Here is a 16147-nt window from a genome sequence, read left to right on the forward strand (position 1 = left end):
CGTTGTCGCGTTTGGAAGGTTAACAACTTAACCTGACATAACCTAACTACTATAACTAGATATAATAGTCAGTTTATAATATAATTCAAAATATAATATTCGTATGATTTCCACACATTATACTATTATACTAATATACATAAAGAATAATTTTAAACACTTATCAGGTTTAAGATATTCTATGCAAGTTACTGGATAAATACCGTCATAATATCAAATTAATTATTATCTTATTCAATCACTATAAAAAAGGAGATCTTGACCCCCCTTTATATTTCCAAAAATATCGCCATCTTTTTCTTTATGTTATTAACTTTGGAGTCACAGTTCGTACTCAGTAAGTATATATAAAAATTATTGGCTACTATAGTTGTGTTTTTGGGTCGAGTCACATTAATTCCATGAGTTTAAAAACGCATAATTAGTTTTCAATTTATTTATGTATTTACAAAATATAAGATAGAATAAGATATGATCTATATCGAACAAAAATATCTGTGGTATCCAAATATGTATGTTGAATATACATATCTATATTTCATATTTACTATGCTTTTAGGAAAATGGTCAATCACTGTACATATGGGTCAACTACTGTACACGCTGCCCTGTGATTTAACCCTTTACACGCGAAGCCATTTCAACAGCAAATCCAAAATAATTTTTCTGGCTCCTTGTTTTTCCATTTTATATAACAAAACTCTTTTTATGTATATGAAATTAAGTCTCGCGACTCATATAACAGTAACGCTTCCAACAATTTTTTAAATCCAAGCTTTCGCGATAACTATAAAAATTAATTTTGAAACCCGTTGCAACAATTTTAATGCCGTCGCATAGTCGCCACTCGAGTGCAAAGGGTTAATATCATTTCCTATTCGTAGAAGAACAATCAGGTTCTATTTCATAGTTACCACAAAATGGTTCATGTCTATTTTATATCGGTGCTTTCGATCGCGCGAGTGTATGATTGGACGTAGATCTTTAGTGTTGTACAGATCGCGCACAATGGCGACACCGGAAACTTTCCCTATACCGTCCGACGGGCGTACGCGTTTTCGTTCACGGTTATTTGCTCGGCTGCGCGCCCGGATTCCGCGAGTAATTAATACCTGACTCATACGTAATTAGTCATCGAAAAACAATGTTCAAGGGGCCAATGATACGGACGGGCTCCTCCGTCGCGCGTAATTCAGTTTAATTAAAATTTATCGTTTAAACGCGCGCTAAACGTTCGCGGGCGTAATGACGTTGCCAGTTTATGAGCCCGCGTTATTATCCATTGATGAGCTTTTCGAGGGCCTTTCAAAGAAGCCATTCTCGTCGCAGATAAAAAACGTAATAGGAAAAATGTGATACCTGTTATATACGTCGCGTACCCGGCGGGAAGCGCAAGTACAAAACTGTCCGAATAAAAATTCTAAAGGAAAAATGGACGGTTTAATCTGATGTGAAATCCATTGCTCTATAATTTCACATTTTTAGACGGATTTCTGTGTTCATGAATTAATTACCCGTTCCATGAAAAAACGAAAGAAGTGTCTATTAAGCTCGTTCTCTCTGGTTGGCTGATTAAAGAACGCCGAATATTAATGCGTCTGTCGGCGTAAATAATAACGTGTGTACTAAATAAAACTACCGATCTTTTAAGCGGATGTGAATAAATATTTCTCAATGAAATTACGGTATTAAGTGCGACAATATGATCCGTCGCGAGCAAGCTGTGCACCTTTTTGCATAAATATTGTTGATACAATTAGTAGAATGAGAAGATTGATTAAATTATTAGGTTGGTGCATATGAAATGTCGGATTTTTAAGCGAGTATATAAAACTGCATATCTTCTCTTAAAAGCTATTAATTTAATCAAAATGTGCCCCATTTGTTTCAATACACTTTTCCCAAAGCGAGTTTAATTCATAAATGTCTGTCTTCAAGAAATTCTGATTTTTCGCATCAATAAACTGTAGTATGGAATTTTTCAGACTGTCTCCATTTACATACTGTTTAAGACACAACTGTTTAAGGCACAAGAAATCAAATTAAAATATTGTAAAATTACTAAGTATAAACAAAAACTGTAAGCGGGTTTTGTGTCAGACGAGAACGTGAGAGGCGTGCTCACGGCGGTCCGAGCACTTGTCAAAAGAGCGATAAGGAGAGTTTGTAGAAGAAAGGTCGGCATGCGAATATAGCACGCACTGTATAGTGAGAGTTATAAATAAATATATATATAAATATATATTATAAATAAACAAGTCTAAATCTGGAGGAAAAGATTTTCAAAGCTGAGCTCGGTCTGAAACTTCGGGCAGTACACATAGAACTAAAGAGTGAGAAAATCGGAAGAGTGATTCTTTCCTTAGTGGATAAACAAACAAAACAAACAAATAATGAAACGCCAATGACACACCACAAGTTTGTCAAAACACTAATTGACCAATTGTGGGGTGATTTTCGCGTATCCAGAACGCGTCCATCCACATCTTCTGCGGACAATAGATTAGACAACAAATAATATAATATTGTTAATAATATTGTTCTAACAGGAAAACATCTGGTGGCAGGCGTCAAATAAATTATTATTGTCAAACATGCACTAATGAGCCTACAATGCATATTGGGGAGTGTTTCAAAATTTATCATACTGTACAAAATTATAAACAATAATATATTGATTTTTTTGCAAATTTACATTCCTCGATCTTAACCAATTCATATAAGACCAATATCATTATAATACGTTACTTAGTTCCAAAATTATAATAAATAATACGGGGGTTTGTAAATGTTTGTTTCTGCCGTAAAGTGCCGCTGAGTAGCTGGTAGCCAATGTCCAAAATCGTTCGGAGTGCAAAGGGTTAAATAGATTCATACTAAAACTATATGAAATGTAACCATAAATCTGCGCATGTTCGCAAAAAGTTTCTCCACATCAGACATCAATCTTTTCACCGTTTTCAAAAGTGAAAAATTACAATAGCAGAAGTATCTCTTGTTCATATCATTTCTCGACGTTCATATTATACTCGTATCCTATGAATCTCATTCAGAGTATATTACTTGAAATAGAATTGTACTCATGTTGCATGAACAATACCGAGACCACGGTAGATCATATTTTCTCGTAAACACCGTACATTAAACAATGTAACCAGTATAATGTATACAACAAATGTAACCAGTATAATGTATACAACAAATGTAAACAATGTAATATATATTACATATGTAAACAATATAATATATACATAAAAAATATATATGTAATACATAAAAGCAATGTATATATACCACGTACAGGCTTCCAACTGAGGAGGTCGTAGCAAAGGGTGAAAGATTCGTCCTGAATCATCCTCTTCCGCGATATTACACGGCGAGGGGATGAAATGTTCTACGATACCGCGTAACAGACGCGTAAACCACGGGCCGGCCGTTGTAAGTAATATTTTTATCTTCATCGCAGCACGCAGCGAGCGATACCGCTAAGTAATTTGGGTCGATTGAACGCACGGTTTACGAGGCGAAGTGATAGTTTATCGTCGGAGCGTTATTCGATTACTTGGCCCGTAGTTGTGCGGCCGTGCATGCGTGCGCGAGTATGTTCGCGCTTTCCTGAGTACACGAGTATGTTCGTGCGTGAGTGCGTAACACAGGATCCGCGTATCCCCCCCTTATCTCTCTCTCTCTCTCTCTCTCTCTCTCTCTCTGTCTGTCTGTTTCTCTCTCTCTCTCTCTCTCTCTTTCGCTCTTTCGATCAGGTGCGCTCGGTTTCGATGTAGAAACGCCATCTGTTGCGCCGATCGAATCACAATGCTCCCGCGATCATTATTGACGGCGAATTTATTGGCCCGTAAATAAAATTCACCGTCGGCAAGACGCACGGAATGGTGTTCCCCGCTGCACGCCGGCTGCAATCGATGCACTGGGAACGATGTTCGACGAATTTGCGGTATCCATCAATTTGACGTCGCCCCGCCGACCTCGTCTTTTATTTCTGTTCGACGAAAGAAATGGGACACGCCGCGTCCTATATAACCGTTCGTTCCCCCCTCGAACCGTTCCGCGTTCGATAGATTTTCTTCGTTACCTTGAGCCCCGTTTGACGGGGATCGCGCGAATTATTTTCGCTCGGGAGGAACATTTGAATCGGGCCGGATCGGAAACAGTACGGAGCCAGTTTTTCTGCTCGAACCGCGCGCTTCGGGAATCCTCTCGGTGCTTACTTCCGATCGATGAAAAATGCGGGTGGAATATTTTCGATGGAATATTTTGATTGCCATTGCGATCATTTTTGTAATGCGTCAATTGTCTAAAATCATTCTCCAGATACGAGAATTACGTGGACGGTTATTTATTTCTTTAACCGCTTGTCGTATTTTGATAAGTCTGTCTCGTCGTAGAGATTTTTATTAATAATTGTTATTCCGTTCTTTTAAGCCGAAATAAAATTCTGTCCTCTTGTCGTCAGTAATAAACCATTTAAGTAAACGTAGACAAACGGAATAAATAATTTTTTTTCCTTCTAAGAAATTATTACAGTAGGAAAAAAGTGCTCATCCTTATAACTGTAAAGAAAATAATACGGCAAGGGGTTAACAAGCCTAATGAAGTACGAACGATACTGCAGTATTTTTGAAATCCTTAAATGATCTTACTATTTCGTATATGTTACGTTCATTCGTATAATAAATATATAAAATCCCCAGTATAATTATCATTGTTTGCAGTGATCTATAGTAAAGAGGACATTGAAGTCGTCTTTATCCATTGGAATATAAGAAAGGTACAAAGACATTTAACTCTTTCTTTAACAATGAATGCCAAATAACACATCAATATCCCCGAATTTATTAAATGCTTCCACTGCTTTATATTTATGGTACCCACTACAATTACGAACTGATAGAATCTGAAGTCCAATTATCATTTATTATGGCAATAAGCGGAAAAGAAGAAATACAAAATGTTTGCATTCACTGCAAGATACAAGAGATAAATAGACTCTTTAACAATCCTTATGAATGATACAATATAAATAATACAATGATATTTTTAAATTTTTTGATAAATTCAATTCGCGAATGGGTACAAGTCGGAGTCTAATTATTATCGCTCATAAAATGTAAAAGTAGAAAAGAATACAACAATAAGTTATATGGAATTCGTTATTGCTTGTCAATGCACTCGAGAGCTAAAAATTCCGTAAAAATTTATACCACAATCAAATTTCATCCACAATTTTTCAATATTGTTCGTTGCTCAATAGTATGTTAAAAGAAGTGTAGAATCGATTCCCATCAAGCAGTCATGTTAACACGAGTAGAGTAAACGTGTTTTCCTTATTGGCAGAAATGATCCCCAGGTTAGCCACAACACTGAATTTCCACGAAACGAGGGTCTCGAGTCCGGCCGATTAAAAACAAACAACACCTCCTGGCACCCTCCAGCATCTCGCTCCCCCATGATCACCATTATTGTCTAGGAGCACATAAGACGCGTGCGTCTGTGCTTTGTGTAGGGGCGTGTGTGTGTGTGTGTGTGTGTGTATTATTTGCTCTACCACGAGCGGACGATACGCGCGTCGGGAAACAGGAGGCGTACAACAATCGAGATAAGGTGAAACAGGTGCAACAATTACAAAATGCAGTAGAATCGACTTACCCCTAAATCAATAACTTGAGATTCTACTGACAGACACATGATTATTTGTATTAAAGATCTAACTCAGACTGAACATTTATGGGATTACTTAGATCGTCGAATCAGAATGTCGCCAATAAAGTCCGAAGAAGAATTAAAATTGCGATTAACCGAAGAATGGTCACTTATTCCATTAGAATATTTAAATACAATTATTTCTTGTCTGCTTAAACGATTAAACCATGTAATTAGGCAAAAGGACAATCCAACAAAGTATTAGCATAGATTTATTTTTGTTAAAGTATATGTGTATTCTTAATGAACAGATTATAATTTGTAAAGTGTCCGAATATTTTGGCGACGACAAAATTAAGCACTAGTTCATTTAATATCAATTAAGAATAAAACTATACAAATTATGTAAATAAAACTTATGTTTGTAGAACCTAAAGTAAGTGTTCTGACTTATTAAAAAACTATTAATTCATTAATTCAACAAACAGTAAAGATATTTTTAATAAGAAAAAATTTCTCAAATACGATGGTATCCGAATATTAATACGGCCCACTGTACGACATCCGAGACAATATAAAATTTGTCTACCAATGACCAAAACGCGACGGCAAGTACACATCGATTAACCCTTTGCGGTCCACGCTACATTCGCAGGTTCGTCCCACCGCGGTGCACCGGCCCGCACAAATATCGCGAGTCGCTTATCCGGGTACCGTTTACTTTCGAATATACCCAATTCTTAATTTTGGTGATTTCATTATGGAAGATATTCCTTTTTTATTCGTCATTATCATTCCAGTTAACCCTTTGCGCTCGAAGCCATTTTAGCTCTAAATCTAAAATAATTTTTTTGTCTTATAGTATTTTCATATTGAGCGACGAAGTGTATTTTATATATATGCATATACTAATTCTCGTGATTCATACTAACAGTGCCATATTTAACAATTTTTTAAAATTAAACATTGTTGCTATAAAAATTATTTTAAAGGGTGAAAGAAAAATATTCGTGGAGCCTGAGAGTAACCATCCGAGTGCAAAGGGTTAAATGGCATTGCATACTAAGTAATTTTTAGCCAAGTATGATGCTAGTATAGAGTCTATCGGTGAACATATGGTATCATACAGCTTCGGCTATCGACTGCTGTAGATTATTATAAAGTTGCAAAGCAATCCGGCTTGTAACTGGTAAATAAATTAGTGTGTCTGTCGTTTGTTTTCCAAAATATGGAGAAAATGTGTATAAATATCCAGACCATGTGTATAACAATTTTGAATGAAATTCTTCCTTTAAATCCAACAATGGATTCATCATCTACAGAGATATTCTGGGCTAGTACAAAATGATGTCTGAATTTTTTGTCCAAACAGTTATCCCCTTGCAGTACTTTTATCTTCACAGTTACAATGATTAAATAATTTTCGATGGGAATAATTTCTTGGTGGAGAAATAAAATTAATATCTATAGTGTGCTTATAATTACTTCAGCGCTCGAATATTAGTGGCGAAAAGACAGAATTTTATTTCGACTTAAAAAGACGAAATAACATCGTTACTTAACAGGTTATTGTTAGAAATCATAATGACGATTCAGACTCGTCAAAGTACGGAAAGGGGTTAAGAAAATAGGTTACTTTATCTACAGATATTCTTTCATTATTGTCCGCTTGCGGCAATATCGAATGACACTCGGCATAGGACTCGGGATAGGACCGCCAAGGGTTGAACGTAGACGGAAGTTGTCCGATTTAAAATATTGCAGGGGTCGGTGAATCACAACAGGCATCAGATAATACGTAAATAAGGCAGGGTTTGTGAATATCTTTGAAAACGGCGTCGCAAGCTCCTAAACCCATCGACCCAATTTCCCCGGCTCAGCCGCGATAGGATCGCCGGCAAAGAAAGAAAAGACAGTCAACCGTCCCGCGAAAGTGCCTCCTCGATGTTCGTCTCGTTCCGGGAAACCTTGTTTCCATAATACTCTTACGTATTATATAAAGTACGTTTTCCCCCTTTGTCTGATCACAGTTAGCCTGAGCCGCGAACAATGTATTCTCTCCGCTGCCTCGCCTCCCGCGGCTTTTATCATCGGCAATATAAATGTCACGAAGGAACGAACTATCTTAATATTATTCATTCGTTATCGCTGAACGTTTTGCCCGGGTCTGACATTTTTAAACGTCACGGATTCCCCCCTCCTGGCGTAAACGGAGGATGCGCGAAAGAAAATGGCACACGCTCGAGGGCCGGTCGCGCCCGCGTTGCCCGCGCTAATTAGCCACGTTCGCTCGAAATTTGTTTCCTTGACCGGCGCCATCGATCAATGAGGCGACGATGATTACTTTCGACTTTCTCGCCGGGGGTCATTAGAACGGCCTCCCCCGAAAGCAATAAGTCCGACACGGCAAACTTTTTTCCTTATTCGCGACACGTACCGGCGCCGCTTAGTCGAGTTTTCATTTCTCACGTTTTATTCCCAGGTTCTACCCTCTTGAGGAAGCTGCGACAAATGACAATTAAGCGAGCCGGCGAACGAACGAACGAACGAACGAACGAACGAACGAGCCACGGACCCGTTCTATTTATTATCGCGCCGCCGTAATCAGCGAGCTCCTCGAGCGAGCATTAAACCTTTCATACGCGATAAGGGTTGCAATTAAATGAGTTAGTTGCATGCTCGAGATTCCACGGGATACGGCGTTAACTTACGATCGAATGTAACCGTTTAGATAGATCGAGTTATGTATTAGGCCGCTGCGAACGAGCTGCACCGGGAAGATAGATTTTCCCTCAATAATATAATAGCGTGTGCTGCGTTTAACATCTATCGTTCACCCTTCCTACCACTCGATGCGGATCTATGTATAGACGTTTTCGAGACGGGTTCTCGCTTCATTCAGTGTTTCGTGAAATTATGTACTCTTTCTTGAAATGCATAATGTGTTCGGATAAAAATTTGAGATAATTCTGTTATTCGAATTTATGTAGCAATTTGAATAAAATGTAGTGCAAATATCGTACTGAGCAGAATTTAAAATATCCGATAGACAATGAGCTTTGAATGAGTTTTCCGTACTCGAGATTAATTTGTCAGAGGTGAGGTATTTTGTAATTATTTCCACAGCTTTCGCATTTATGATTACAACTCCCATGTCTGAATTTTTTTGAGTAAGTCGTCGATTTCATTTTATTCTATTGTTCCAACCAATTTCGTCTTATAAACGAAATGACTCATGTGTAAAAAAAATAGTAGCAATTTGCTGTTTAAATTGCAACATCAGTGAAATTTAAAATCCATTCGTGAATTTGAAGATGTTTTAAATATTTGAAGACCCAGACGGAATAAAACGAAGAAATAAAAAAATACGAATAATTGTACCGTATACAGTTTGCAGAAAGTATTATATTTCGTTGGCCGTCGCTACAACGGTTACTTTTAACGGCGCATTTTAGGTACATTTTCAAACAGGTTGCGACAACCGATTAAATATGCCTCAACTCAGTTTGTTGAATATCCTGTTTACCTCGCGCGGGTGAATACGATTTTGACAATTAAACGAGACCCTGCCCCGAGAATATCTCTTCTAGCCGCGGTAGCGAAATACAGCACGCTATAAACGACGCGTTTTATTTTCAACTCTAACGAAGCGGACCAGTCCGCGTCCCTTCAGCGGACCGTTTCGCAATAATATTTTAGTCCCTCTGGTCAGGTTATCTTGTCGTCGCCGGACGAGAATATCGCGTGACGTCTCGCGGAATACGCTCGTTCCGTAAAATTAGGAAAAAAAACAGATCAAGAGGGACACGCCGGCACGTGGAATAGTTAAATAGAACGTTCGACGCTGATTGGCGGAGGGTGGGATCATCATTTTCTGCGAAGCTACGGAAAACAACGATGCCGTGGCTCATTTGTCGACGTTAATTTCTCGAATATCCGTAATTAAATTCCTCGCTGTCGTTTCATAGGCAGACCGCAGGCATCAGACTGCCACAATAATCGATCCGTCTCATTAAGGAAATTTAACGCGATCCAGAATGCCGTTATCTATAGGTCCATTCAGAGAGATCAAAAGGGAGACGCGGAGGGATGGAGAGAAAGGTGGATCGAACGCTACTGTGCCGAACTAAAGGATCCCGCAGACCAACGCGAAATATTCGGCGCGATAGATTCGTGCCACTACGGGATCCCATAAACCAATATTGATTTCTCGCGCATTTGTTTATTGACCACGAGAACAATTTTTCATCTGATTTGCTGTATTGCTCAAAATTTCAGCAGTTATAATGTCGGTAGTTTCTAATAATATATAATTATATTATTGTATTACATTATAATTTATATTTTTTATTATATAATTGTAATTTACTATTATAACTTATATGTTATAGTATACAATTATAAATTACTACTATGAATATAATAAACTATATCATAATAGCAGTAGCTGTAATACGAGTATAGTCAAACACAGGTCATTTCGTTTGTTGAATCTAATACTCAATTGAATTAGTTATATTTGAATTCGTTTAAATGCAGTTCCATGGAGTTCGTCTCATATTGCATATCGTATGGTATTCTCGAATCTCATTACTCTAATTTGTGTATGCTACAATGTTTCTTATTCATATCATTTTTAATTAACTATCACATAATATTATCCCAATTACATTAAAATATGTCTGAAACGAACGGTTGGCGGCCATTAGCTAATTTTATCTAGGTATTCTATGAATAAATAACGTCGCCTTCAGATAAAATGTCTCTTAAAATTAGAAATACCGAGCCGTAAATGCGATTAATATAAATTACTTTACAAAGTTAATGAAACTGAATTTATTTCAACTTCGTACTTTTATAAAATCAAAAATTATTTTTTTTTCATAAAAAAAATAAGTGTTAAGTTTTGCAAAGTTGAACGGAGGGTAAGCAATATAAATTAATTAGATTATTGAGACCTGAAAAGTCGGCTTGAAGAGAAGATAAAATCCGGTTGCTGAGGTATTGTTTACAGAATGTTTTAATAATCAGTTAAGCCGATTCGAACGATTAATAAGTCGATGTTACAATTTATCCTACTTAGCCACCTCCGGTAGTGGCTTACGCTCTACTTACATTCAGTGGAGGCATGGAGTAAATGTCGAAGCGCTCCAGGGTGCTGCTCATAGAGCTCCAATCAGACTAAATGCCGCTACGAATTTCCGGCGCAGTCCTGCTAATGGGTTTCTCAATACGCGCAACGCTCAAAAACTGCTCATAAGCAAAATGTGCTCACAGTTTACAATGAGCCTCAAGATCCTCATTAACCTCTGCGCAACCAAAATATCTCAGCGACCGAAACTGTTTACCCTCGTTGCATCATTTTCACGAGCTTGCAATATTTAATCAGCTTTAACGGCCACTCAAAAACACAGAAGATAATGACAACTAGCAACCGCAGCTATTAAACGTAACATTTGAAAATTTCAATGAAACGCGATTTACGGTGCATAATTATATAATATCGGTATATTGCAGTATACTTCAGTACTATTACTGCGGTGCTATTGTGCTTCGTATTGAAAGAATCTTAACTCTTTATCTGTAATAATGACCTCAATTCAACCTTTTGTAATAAGGAAATGATGGATTCTTGAGAAGTAACTTTTTCCTTAGCGAAAATGCAATCCGTGGCTTTGTTTAAGAGTTATTAACGAAAAACAGTGACCAATAAGAGGCGAGATTAGCTGCCGCGAGGCGGTCTTGCCAGTCAGCGGAAATAGGCTTCGATCGCCTGTTGGCTCGGCCGTCTCGCGCTAGCCGATCTCGCCTCTCATTGGTCACTGTTTTTCGTTAATAACTCGTAAACAAAGCCGCGGATTAGACTTTTGCAAAGGAAAAAGTTGCTTCAAATGATCTCAGGAATCCATCATTTTCCGATTGCGACACTTTTAGGACACCCTGTATAACGGACCTATGTAAACCTGTTGAACCTAAGAAAACTGGATAGGAAAGGATAAAACCTCGGAAGATGTTTCTCAGGACACAAAATGTTTGACACCGGTAGAGGCGTGTCAGGGCATGAGAAAAGGGATTACGGGTCGAAGTACCCCGATTCCGTAGAAACCAGTATACGAGCCCGAGAATGTTGATGCATTTATTCAACCCGGGTTCACCAGTTACACGCATCCGAACGCGAAAGGATTAGCAGCACCGCGGGGTAACACTTGCTTCCGATTACTTCTGTCCCGTTCAATTACGATTCTCCTTGGAACAGCCGAAACCCGGTCCCCTAACTTGGAAACACACGGAAACTCTTAGGCCACTTTAATGGCACGAACTTATTCGGAATCAGATACAGTTACCGCGGCGGAAGATACGGCGCCGTTCGGCCCAGAATGGTTGCTTCGGTTTCTACGGCACGTGCTTCCTAATTTTCGAAAATTCAATTAGGCAGAGCCCGCGGATTGCGTGACGCATTAATGCTATTGTTTTCCCTTTAATTTGTTAATTCGGTATTATTTTTTAAATGCTCCACCGAGGAACATTCGATACTTCGTTGGTCAGACTCGCAACGCGCGATACAAATTGACGAAGGAATATTCTAAATGTCTTGTGCAATGTGTAAATTCAATTCGACGTGACAATAATTGATTTCTTAAGAAATTAAATTAGCATAGTTTCTCTCGGATCAACACGGAAAAGTCTATAACGAAAAACTGATAACTGGATTGTATATTTTTTATTAAAAATAAAACTGTTCCAAGTCAATTGGAAGAAAGAGAAATAGAATAAAAATGGAATGATTTTAATAACCTTTTATTGGTTCTGTGTTCCATTTATAAAGTATTATAATTACATAAAATAGTTGCAAGATCATGTGATACAAAACGAACATTTTCAAACATCGTTATAATTTTTCCAACCAATTTTATTGGTCGGAAAAAGGATGGAGGTACCGAGAATACTGGATGATTCATTTATAGTAAAAATCGATAAATGCTATATATCGCATTGAACGTTTTCTGCAGGTCAAGCAAATACATACGTACAATCTGTGGCCGGTGGTAACTTGGACGCGTCATTAATGCCTGAATAGTCAAATGCTATAAACGCACATATTAACAGCGAGTACCGGCAGGATATTGCTCGATGCTTATATCAAGGGCAAAGGCCCAGAAACCAATATCCTTAATAATGCAGAACTGCGACGCGGATAGGTGGTAAATTAAAGTCGGATATCGCGCGGATCACGAAATGAATTTCGGTATCAGTTGGATTTCCCGTGTTGCGGCTACCGCCGTCGAACGCCGTGCGAACTGCGAGTGCTTTGTTCGATCGCGATCAGATTTTCAAAAGCCATATTAGCACGCCAACTCCGCACTGCTAACTAAGGCTTTCAGAATCCCCTTTGGGCTCGCTCGGGAATGCTAAACTTCCGGTGAACTGATGACGCCTGATTGGCTCGTTAAAGCTGTTCCGCGATGTTCAATTTGAATATGATAAATTCGAACATAATATCGGCGCCGTGGACGAGATCAGAAATTCTCTGACATTCAAATTATGTCTTTCTTCACCGTCGCAGTTCGATGCAGTTATCAGCTATACAATTGCAATTTTCTATAATCTGACATCTTTCAAGACTAACACACTTAGCTCACAAGATGCAATGGATTAGTAAAAAAGTAAAGTAAGATTTTTATGTTAAATATAAATTGTCTATTTTAAGTGTTACAAGATATTGAAGAGAAATGCATTTCTCTTCTTAGCTACTTTAATAGATTGAAAATAGTGTAGCAGTATTTTAAAGTTCTTCTAATGAGTTTAATACGTTTTATATTACTCGTATTCAGTATTTTCATAAATGTATAAAACTGCAGTCTAGTTGTTTTTCTATTAGACAGTACAAAGTATACGTACCAAATTACAAATTAGACATTACAATTTAAGCACAGCAAACTCGACAATATAAATTAGACATTTTAATCTAACTTCAATCAATGAATAAAAAAAATTAAGCCTTTATACTCGAGCGGTGACTCTGAGGCACCACTAAACTTGTTCCATCACGTTCTAAAATAATTTTTGTATTAAGAAAGTTTAGATTTAAATATTTGTTTGAATCGGAACTGTTGGTATGAGTCACAAGAGTCAATTTCATATGCATGAAGTGCACTTTGTCACAGAAAATGAAGACACTATAAATGAGAAAAATGATTTTAGATTAATAGTTAAAATAGTTTCGAGTGCAAAAGGTTAACACCTTATTTGTACAATACATCATTCCGTATATTACGTTTCTCCCACGTTTATTGCAAATTCGTAAAACCAAGGAATAAAACAGAAATGCGATCCACGAATTTGTCTACAGCCTTCTATGGAATGACACAGCTTTGAATGTATTTTATATTTTAGAAGCATGCTATTAATCTGTTATAACCGTTAATCGGATCGTTTTTCCGGATGACGGAATGGCGAAGTTAATCTCTTCCTGAACTGACAGTTGTCTTATATGAAGCGAATTCGGTAGATATCTGCCAGCTCCGAACGTTCGATTACAACACGACAATGTTGATCGAACGTAATGGCTGATGGATTTATGGGCGGTCTGGTCAGATTTAATTGAGCTGTTCTGAGAGATTGAGTATGCCGCAAGTAAGTCAATGGGTAGCTATCCGACTGGGCTCGGACACTGGACGGATCTGCGTACTAATTCGGCCGGCGCAATAATCGGTAACTAATTATGGGAAAATGTAGGCGGACTGACGTGAAAAGTCTGCCAACGCCGAATGGAGAGTATTCCAACACTTTTATTTCCCTGCGGATAGTCGACATTTAACTCATTATAATTTCGTGAAAATGAGTCGTATAACAATAAATCTAGATTAATTTTGAAACTTGAAATTTCTAATTTATTCTTGTCATCTATTATAAATTTTTAGTGAGACCTTTCTGCATAATACAGCTAGATAACTGAAGACAGCTTCTCATCCAAGCCGAAGCTGCAGACCCAAATGTCTCTAAATTTTTCTTTTTTAACGTGTTGACCGGTTATAACTTTGCATAGTTTAGTAACAAAAACCACTGTAGAATGTCCCAAAGTTATGGTTCTTCCAGGAAATACGAGGTTCCTGGTGTTACTTGAAGTAACTTTTACCGTAGCAAAAATGCAATCCGTAGTTTTGTTTGCGAGTTATTGATGGAAAACACTGACCAATAAGACACGAGATTAACTGGCGCGAGGCAGTCTGACCAGTCAGTGGAACTAGGCTTTGTTCTCTCATTGACTCGATTGCCTTGCGTTAGCCGAGCTCGTTTCTCATTGGCCACTGTTTTTCCTCAATAGCTCGTAAACAAAGCAGTGGCTTGCATTTTCACAAGAGAAAAAGTTAGTCCAAATGACCTCGGGAACCTATTATTTCCCGAAAGTATACAAATTGGGACAACCTATGTGACGTTTTTTATATGTACTATACTAAGGATATCATTTCTTGGACAGTCATCGTCTACTAGCACATATCGTCCTTCTTTGTCGTCAAAATCATTTAGATTAATTAAAAAGTTTAAAGAAAATTAGTAAATTGTCATCTGGTAACAGGATGACATTAAATAACTTATAAAATATTCGTTGCAGGGAAAAATATTTCAAACTATAAGTTGCATCGTTTTGCAGTCAGGCACATATTACTGAAATCAACTTTACGTTATTCTGTTTTTTTTTATCAACATATGAAGGACATCGTCAATTGTTTAAATGGTACGGTTTGTAATTATTCCTTAATTCTAATTGAAGGAATATGGGAGTACCACAAATTTGACTCGTTGAAACTGTATTACGATGATGTATTACTTGAAACTGTAACAATGTATTCGCCTTGTTTGAACCTTGCAAAAGATTCCAGTCTCAAATTATTTTGACAAAATATGTACAGATTTATTTTCTTGAGGAACAGCCGGAAACAAGATACACGTCCATGCAAGCCCACTCAAAATATCGTGGAGCAAGCTATGCCTGTTGGAGCATTGATCGCAGCCTAATTGTTAGCAAGCCAGCTGGAGAAGCGCCGGAGCGTCATTCATAAGTTCATGGCTCTGAAGCACGTATCATTACACCGTGCATCCAATAATGACTGCTTAAGATGGACTTCGAGTGCACTCGAGAGCACAGAAGTTTCCTCTCGGCAAGCGGGAGAGGAGCTGCTCGGCCGACTCGTTAAGATCGCTCAATGATACGTTAAGATCCCACTCGCGTCGAGACTCGTCGGAACATTATAACTACAATACGGGACAAGACTTCTCGTGCATGCCGGCGCAATTGTCGGATGGAGCGTAATTAATACTTTGTACGTGAACGGCTAACAATTCAGTACTTCATAGAATTACCCGGGAATGAAATTCGAGTGGACCTCGCCCCGGCTCCGCGGAACCGGCCGCGCGGAAAACGTAACGTTAAAAAGGCTGCAGTTTCCATTTACAGAATGCTACCGGGAAAGGAATAATTCACGCTGCT

The 16147-nt window shown here is 38.0% G+C and overlaps 1 protein-coding gene across 1 annotated transcript in view; it reads left to right on the forward strand.

The window, feature by feature from the left end:
• Positions 1 to 16147, forward strand: part of LOC144472306 (discoidin domain-containing receptor 2) — a 212885-nt gene that overhangs the window by 10500 nt on the left and 186238 nt on the right. The gene's annotated exons all lie outside the window — the stretch shown is intronic.

This window comes from Augochlora pura, chromosome 7 (assembly GCF_028453695.1).
Source record: "Augochlora pura isolate Apur16 chromosome 7, APUR_v2.2.1, whole genome shotgun sequence".
NCBI classification, from domain to species: Eukaryota; Metazoa; Arthropoda; class Insecta; order Hymenoptera; family Halictidae; genus Augochlora; species Augochlora pura.